At 47.2% G+C, this 8,440-nt stretch overlaps 1 pseudogene across 1 annotated transcript; it reads left to right on the plus strand.

The window, feature by feature from the left end:
* Positions 1-5,694: 5,694 nt before the first annotated feature.
* On the plus strand, positions 5,695-6,543 carry LOC309836906 (ferritin light chain-like; annotated as a pseudogene). The gene is made up of 2 exons: positions 5,695-5,796; positions 5,962-6,543. The product of its transcript is annotated as a ferritin light chain-like (transcript).
* Positions 6,544-8,440: the final 1,897 nt, after the last annotated feature.

An 8,440-nucleotide genomic window follows, 5' to 3' on the forward strand; every position in this document is an offset into this window, starting at 1 on the left:
ATTATTTTTTAAAGAATTTTATCCAATTATTCTAAAGGTCTTCTGAAGAAATAAGATGAGAGAAGCAAAGTTTTTTTTTTTTCTACAGAAGTGTAATAAGATGGGTCTAAAGCCAATATATTAAAATATAAGGTAACACTAATCATGTGGTTCTGAAGGAAGATTAAAAAGATGATAAAATGGACTTCCCTGGTGGCGCAGTGGTTAAGGCTCCGTCTGCCAAGGCAGGGGACATGGGTTCAAGCCCTGGTCAGGAAGATCCCTCATGCTGCAGAGCAACTAAGTCCGTGTGCCGCAACTACTGAGGCTGCGCTCTAGAGCCCGTGAGCCACAACTGCTGAAGCCTGTGCATCTAAAGCCTGTGTTCCGCAACAAGAGAAGCCACCGCAATGAGAAGCCTGTGCACCACAGCAAAGAGTAGCCTCCGCTCGCCGCAACTAGAGAAAGCCCACGCGCAGCAATGAAGACCCAGTGCGGCCAAAAATAAAAAATATAAGTAAAGAAATTTATTTAAAAAATAGATTAAAAAAAGATAAATATTAAAATTTCATATAAAATAATATCTGACAAATATGTTGTTATAAAGCAACCAAGAATAGTGAAATTATTCAAAATATTATTGGGGGGGGTGAAAGTTTTTTCCTCCCCTGACATCAAATAGTTTTTCCACACTAACTAATTCTCTGATTCTCCAACACCAGCTAGGTGTCTAGCAACTCAATTCAATTCTGACACTAACCCTCCAGAGTTAGCCCGGACCCCGCAGGTTAAGACCTCAGGTGCTGGCTGCAAATGGGGTGCCCAGTCTTCCCCCAGTGCTGCCCAGCCAACTACAAATTCAGGAGTTCCCATGATCCACGCCTCTCAGGTTCAATAATTTGCTAGAAGAACTCACAAAATTCAGGAAAGCACTTCAGTTACTATTACTGGCTCATTCTAAAGAATACAACCCAGGAAGGGCCAAAGGGGAAAGAGGCATAGATAGGGCGAAGCATGGGGGAAGAGATGCAGAGCTTCCATGCCCTCTCTGGGCATGCCACCCTCCCAGCACCTCTATATGCTCACCAACTCAGAAGGTCAACAATTCAGGGGTTTTATGAAGGTTCCATTACCTAGACATGATTGAGTCAATCACTGACCATTGGTGACTGAACTCAATCTCCAGTCCCTCTCCCACCCCCAAGAGGCCAGAAGGTGGGGCTGACAGTCCCAACACTCGAATCACTGCTTGGTCTTTTTGGAGACCAGGCCCTCTCCTGAAGCTACCTAGAGGCCCCTCAGCCCAGAGCCATCTCACCAGCATACCAAAAACACTTTTTATCACTGAGACATTCCAAGGAATATTGTCTTTTAGGAATTTTTAGGACCTCTGTGGCACTGAAGGGGCAAAATACACCACTCTGGCATAAGGATTATTTTGAACTGGAGGCAAATGAGAATTAACAGATGCAGAAAGAAGCCTTCTCAGAGCTACTCTTATCTGACTAAAAGCAGAAATTTCTGAGAAATGAAGACTTGCATAAATCCCCTCTCCCAGGGCAGTTTTTAAAAGTTAATTAATTTATTTCTTGGCTGCGTTGGGTCTTCGTTGCTGTGTGCGGGCTTTCTCTAGTTGCGGCAAGCAGGGGCTACTCTTCATTGTGGTTTGCGGGCTTCTCCTTGTGGTGGCTTCTCTTGTTGGGGAGCACGGGCTCTCGGCACGCAGGCTTCAGTAGTTGTGGCTCGTGGGCTCTAGAGCACAGGCCCAGTAGTTGTGGCGCTCGGGCTTAGTCACTCCACGGCATGTGGGATCTTCCCGGACCAGGGCTCGAACCCGTGTCCCCTGCATTGGCAGATGGATTTTTAACCACTGCACCACCAGGGAAGTCCCCCCAGGGCAGTTTTATGACCGTGAAGAAGATGGAAAGTTGACAACAAGATGGGTCTTGTCTTCCATTAGTTTTGCCCATATATATATCCTAGTCACTTTCCCACAACTTATCACCCCTAGCCTAAAACTTTTTTTTTTGTCACATTGCATCTCCACAATTTATTGTTCTTTGTTAAAAAGGTATATAAGCTCTCAGGCCTATCCACTTCTTTGGGTCTTCACTTTTCTATGAAGGCCTCCACATGCATACTTAATAATAAAACTTTTTCCCTGTTACTCTGTCTTTATCAGTCTAATTTGCCCCATACACTGAACATAAGAGGGTAGAGGAAAAAAAGGTGTGTTTTTTTCCCTCTCCTACACCAGGCATTAATGACAAAGACCAAATACTTTTTATTAAACCACAGAGTTATTGCTTAAAATATATAAAATTTAGATCCTTTTCTGATATATTACTGTAAAATAAATTCCAAATAGATCTTAGGAAAAATAGAAAAGAACTTTACTTGCATAAGCCCTCTGGGGTAAATCTGTGAAACTCATCAAACTTCTCCCCTGAAAAGTGTTACTCCATTATAAATTGAATTGTGTCCCCCCCAAAATATATTTTGGTGCCCTAGCCCCTACCCCCGTATCTCAGAATGTGACTGACTGGGAAGACAGTTTTTACCAAGGTAATCAAGTTAAAATCAGGTAGGGACTTCCCTGGTGGTGCAGTGGTTAAGAATCTGCCTGCCAATGCAGGGGACACGGGTTCGATCCCTGGTCCGGGAAGATCCCACATGCCGTGGAGCAGCTAAGCCGGTGCACCACAACTACTGAGCCTGTGCTCTAGAGTCGCGAGCCACAACTCCTGAGCCTGCGTGCCACAACTCCTGAAGCCCGCGCGCCTAGAGCCTGTGCTCCACAGCAAGAGAAGCCATTGCAAGGAGAAGCCCGCAAACTGCAACGAAGGGTAGCCCCTGCTTGCCGCAACTAGAGAAAGCTCGCGTGCAGCAATGAAGGCCCAACACAGCCAAAAATAAATAAATAAAATTTTTTTAAAAAGTGAGGTAATGAGAATGGGCCTTAATCCAATATGACTGGTGTCCTTATAATAAAAAGGCAAGTTTGGACTCAGACACACAGGGAGAACGCCACGTGGACATAAAGGCAGAGATTGGGGTGACGTTTCTACAAATCAAGGAACACCAGAAGTTGCTAGACAGCCACCAGAAGCTAGGAGAGAAGCCTGGAAAAGAGTCACCCTCGCAGGCCCTGGAAGGAACCAACCTTGCCTCTACCGTGACCTTGGACTTCTGGCCTCCAGAACTGTGAGACGATCAAGGCCTACTCTTTAAGCCACCCAGTGTGTAGTATTTTGCTACAAAAGTCCCAGGAAACTAATATACTTCCCTGCCCCTGGCAGTAAGCCCTCGGTGGCAATGTTTACAAGTTAGTCAAAATTCAAGGGAAGGTAACAGAAGCTACCTTAGTTCTTTTAAGCAGAATGGGTTGAATACAAGGAAATAAAGACAGAAACTGTCAGGAAGGGTTGGAGGAGAGGACCCTGGGCTACATCTCTGGGACAGTCTCTCAGAACAGCGCTGCCAAAGCACCCTTACAGGGTAGCTATTATCTGCTGCAATCATGAAAGCAGAAACTAGGGAGCTCCCGCACCCCAGCCCACAGCAGTGGCTGCAGGAGCACACAGACTTAACTGCTGGGGGAGTCAGTTTCATTAGAGGCTCAATGAGCCATAAAGCCTAGTGTTCATACCCTCTGTAGGTCCCTCCCTTTCAGTCTGGCTTAGTGACGTGCTTTAACCAGAAGAATACAGTGGAAATGATGCTAGGATGGTTCCAGACCTAAGCTTAAGAAATCCTGGCTTCTCCATTTTTGTGCCCTGGGGACCCTTGGGCTGCCATAGAACAAGTCAGGCTGCCCTGTTGGAGAGAAACTCGTGAAACAGACCCCATGGAGAGGGAGAGTCCTGCCATCCCATTTCCCAGCTGACACTTCAGCCTGATGCAGTGACCAATGCCCAACGACCACAGCAAGGCCAGTGAGTCCAACTCGACCCAGGCATGAGCAAATGCAATGGCTGGCTTTTAAGACTGTGGCAAAAGACATGGAAACAACCTAAATGTCCATCGACAGATGAATGGATAAAGAAGATGTGGCATAGATATACACAATGGAATACTACTCAGCCATAAAAAAGAATGAAATAATGCCATTTGCAGCAACATGGATGGACCTAGAGTACATCCTTACTTCATACTAAGTGAAGTAAGCCAGAAAGAGAAAGACCAATACCGTATGATATCACTTATATGTGGAATCTAAAATACAACACAAATCAACACGACTGTGAAACAAAAACAGACTCACAGATACAGAGAACAGATTTGTGGTTGCCAAGGGGGGCGGGTAGCGGAGGGAAGATTTGGGAGCTTGGGATTAGCGGATGAAAACTATTATATATAGGATGGATAAAAAACAAGGTCCTGCTGTATAGCACAGGGACCTATATTCAATATCCTGTGACAAACCAAAATGGAAAAGAATATGAAAAAGAATGCAGGGGCTTCCCTGGTGGCGCAGTGGTTGAGAGTCCGCCTGCCGATGCAGGGGACACGGGTTCGTGCCCCGTTCCAAGAAGATCCCACATACCGCGGAGCGGCTGGGCCCGTGAGCCATGGCCGCCGAGCCTGCGCGTCCGGAGCCTGTGCTCCACAACGGGAGAGGCCACAACAGTGAGAGACCCGCGTACAGCAAAAAAAAAAAAAAAAAAAAAAAAAAAAAAGAATGTATATGTGGGGACTTCCCTGGTGGTGTAGTGGTTAAGAATCCACCTTCCAATGCAGGGGACACGGGTTTGATCCCTGGTCTGGGAAGGTCTCACATGTCGTGGAGCAACTAAGCCCGTGCACCACAACTACTGAGCCTGCTTTCTAGAGCCCGCGTGCCTCAACTACTGAAGCCCAAGCGCTCTAGGGCCTGTGCTCCTCAACAAGAGAAGCCACGGCAATGGGAAGCCTGTGCACCGCAATGAAGAGTAGCCCCCGCTCGCTGCAACTAGAGAAAGCCCGCACAGCAACAAAGACCCAGTGCAGCCAAAAATAAATACAATTTTAAAAAATATTAGTAAATTGACATGCTGATATTCAGCCAGTAGACCATAATACGGAAAAAAAAAAAGAATGTATATATGTATAACTGAGTCACTTTGATATAGAGCAGAAATTAACATATTATAAATCAATGATACTTCAAATAAATAAATTGTGACAAAATACGCATAATATAAAGTTTACAATTTTAACCTTTTTTTTTTTTTTTAATTTCGCTGCGTTGGGTGGTCTTCGTTGCTGTGCGCGGACTTTCTGTAGTTGTGGCGAGCGGGGCTTACTCTTCGTTGCGGTGCGCGGGCTTCTCCTTGCGATGGCTTCTCTTTGTTGCAGAGCACAGGCTCTAGGCGCGCGGGCTTCCGTAGTTGTGGCGCACGGGCTTAGTTGCTCGACAGCATGTGGGATATTCGCGGACCAGGCATCGAACCCCTGTACCTCGCACTGGCAGATGGATTCTTAACCACTGCGCCACCAGGGAAGTCCCTGACTCCCGTTTTCTTTCAAGAGTTTAATAGAGTGCGCTCTGCGGCCCCTCTCCCCCCGCCCCGATCTGTCTCTTGCTTCAACAGTGTTTAAATTCAACAGACCCTTTGCTCCAGCCTCCCACCAGCCTCCAACCTTTTTTCCAGTAGCAACCTTCGAATCAGCCACTCAGCTATCCTCGCTCAATGGGACCAGCCAACACCATTTTTGGGGCTTAACTCCTCAACCATGAGCTCCCAGATTCGTCAGAATTATTCCACCGAGGTGGAGGCCGCCGTCAACCGCCTGGTCAACATGCATCTGCGGGCCACGTACACCTACCTCTCTCTGGTGAGGGTCCCCAGGACGACCCCAGCCCAAGTTCCCCTCAGCCGCGCACCTCCGGCCCTCTGCGCACGCGCTGGCCTTCTTTGTCCAGTCGGATAGTCAGAGGCGGAGTCCGCATGCCTGGCCCCGCCTCCTGCTAACCGTTATTCCCGCCATCTCTTCCTGCAGGGCTTCTCTTTCCACCGGGAGGATTTGACTCTGGAGGGCGTGGGCCACTTTTTCTGCGAATTGGCCGAGGAGAAGCTCGAGGGCGCCGAGCGTCTCTTGAAAATGCAAAACCAGCATGGCGGCTGCGCCCTCTTCCAGGACATGCAGAAGCTGTCCCAAGCTGAGTAGGGTCAAACACAGGACCTGGTGGTAGGGTAAAACCCAGGACGCTGTGGAAGCTGCTGTGTTCACGGAGAAGAACACAGGCCCTTGTGGATCTGCATGTCCTGGGTTCTACCCATGCAGACCCCCACCTCTGCGACTTCCTGGAGAGCCACTTCCTAGATGAGCAGGTGAAATTCATCCAGAAGATGGGCGATCACCTGATCGACCTCCGCAAGCTGGCTGGTCCCCAGGCTGGGCTGGGCGAGCATTTCTTTGAAAGGCTCACCCTCAAGCACGACTAGGACCCTGCAGATCCCAGCAGCCTTTGAGGAGCCCCTCTGGTGTCAGGGCTTCTGCCTGAAGCCCCTCTCTGAAGCCAGTAGGCAGCTTGTTAACCACACTGGAGCCCTCTCCCCAGCCATGGACCAAATGGAAACAATAAAGAGCTTTATGCAGAAAAAAAAAAAAAAAAGAGTTTTATAGTTTTATCTCTTACATTTAGGTCTTTAATTTTGAGTCCATTTTTGTATACGGTATCAGATAAGGCTCCAACTTTGTTCTTTTGCACATGGATATCCAGTTTTCCTGATACCATTTGTTGAAAAGACTGTCCTTTCCCCCACTGAACGGTCCTGGCAACCTTTCATACCAGGGTTTATTTCTGGGCTCTCTACTCTATTCCATTGTTCCGTATGTCTGCCTTTATGCCAGTACCACACTGTTTTGATTACTGTAGATTTATAATAACTTCTGAAACCTGGAAGTGTGAGATCTCAAACTTTGTTCCTCTTTTTCAAGATTGTTTTCACTATTCAGTGTCCCTTGAGATTCCATATGAATTTTAGGTTGGATTTTTCTATTTTGATTAAAAAAGTCACTGGATTTTGATAGGAATTGCATCAAATCTGTAGATCGCTTTGGATCTACAGATCCAAGATGTATGGACATCTTCACGTTATTGTCCTCCAAGCCAAGTTTACGAGATGTTAACAAATTTTAATTACATGTGTGGCGCACAGTGCTGGCTTAAACGTTCCTCAAGACACCGCATTAGTTCATCCTATCAATAATATCACGTTAATCAGACTGGATAAACAAGAAGCAGGAAGTGCATTAGAGGTATTGATAAGACACATGCTGTCCAGGGGATGGGAAATAAACTTTACAAAGTTTCAGGGACCTATCACATCAGTGAAGGTTTTAGGAGCCCAGGCATCTGAGGAGTGGGCAGTACCTACTGGAAAGGGAAGGACAAATACTGCATCTTACCACTAAGAAAGAAGTCCACGCTCTTCATCCTACGGGCTCAGGCATCTTCAGGTTCTGGAGGAAGCATATTCTACACTGGGAAATACTGCTCTGATCCATTTTGGGGGGGACACGGAAGACTTCTAGCTTTGAGTGACTCCCAGGCCAGGAAAAGACCTGCAGTAGGTACAAGCTGCAATGCAAGCAGCCCTGCCGATTGGGTCATGGGACCCAGAAATATCTGTAGATTGGCAAAGATGTCACACACAGTTTCTGCCAAGGATTCTCCCGACAGAGAAAGCACAGTGTCGACCCCAGGGTGGCGAAGCAAGGCCATGCACCACGTTCCAGAGGAACTCCTGGTGTGCCACTGAGCCGACAGAGATGTAGGATCAGAACACGGGCTATCACACGACATGCAGCCAGCGTGGCCCATCGTGAGTTTATTCTGTTGGAACGCCCAAGTATTTCAGGGTGGGCGGATACAACAGCGGTCCATCGGGAGGTGGATCCTAGATCAGGCATTAGCAGGACCGGAAGACACAAATAAGCTGCATAAGCAGGTGGGTCAGACCCCCGTGACATTCACTCCCCCCCCCCGCCCGCTTATGACTGCCCCCGCTTATGACTATATTGGACAGGCTGGAGTGGGGAGGTGTTCTTTATAATCAGCAAAGGAGAGAAAAAGCTGAGCAGTATTTTCACTCATTTAATTCTTTTTTTTTTAAGCTCAATAACCTTGAATTTAACTTTTTTTTTGCCCGCCCCCCCCCCGCACCGCCCAGCACAGCATGTGGCATCTTAGTTCCCCAACCAGGGATTGAACCCGTGCTCCCTGAAGTGGAAGTGCGGCGTCTTAACCACTGGACCGCCAGGAAGCCCCCTCATTTAACTCTTTGTCATGGAATTTTTAGGCATCTACAAAAGTAGGACAATCTCTAATGAACATTGTAAATCAACTATACGTCAGTTTTTTAAAATGACAAAAGAAAAGTAAGATAATATGATGAACCATCCCCATCCCAATGACCTTTCCCCTAGTTTCACTACTTATCAACTCGTGGCCAGTCTGGTTTCATCTATGCCC

This window comes from Grampus griseus (assembly GCF_964374135.1).
Source record: "Grampus griseus genome assembly, chromosome: 19".
Taxonomy (NCBI): domain Eukaryota; kingdom Metazoa; phylum Chordata; class Mammalia; order Artiodactyla; family Delphinidae; genus Grampus; species Grampus griseus.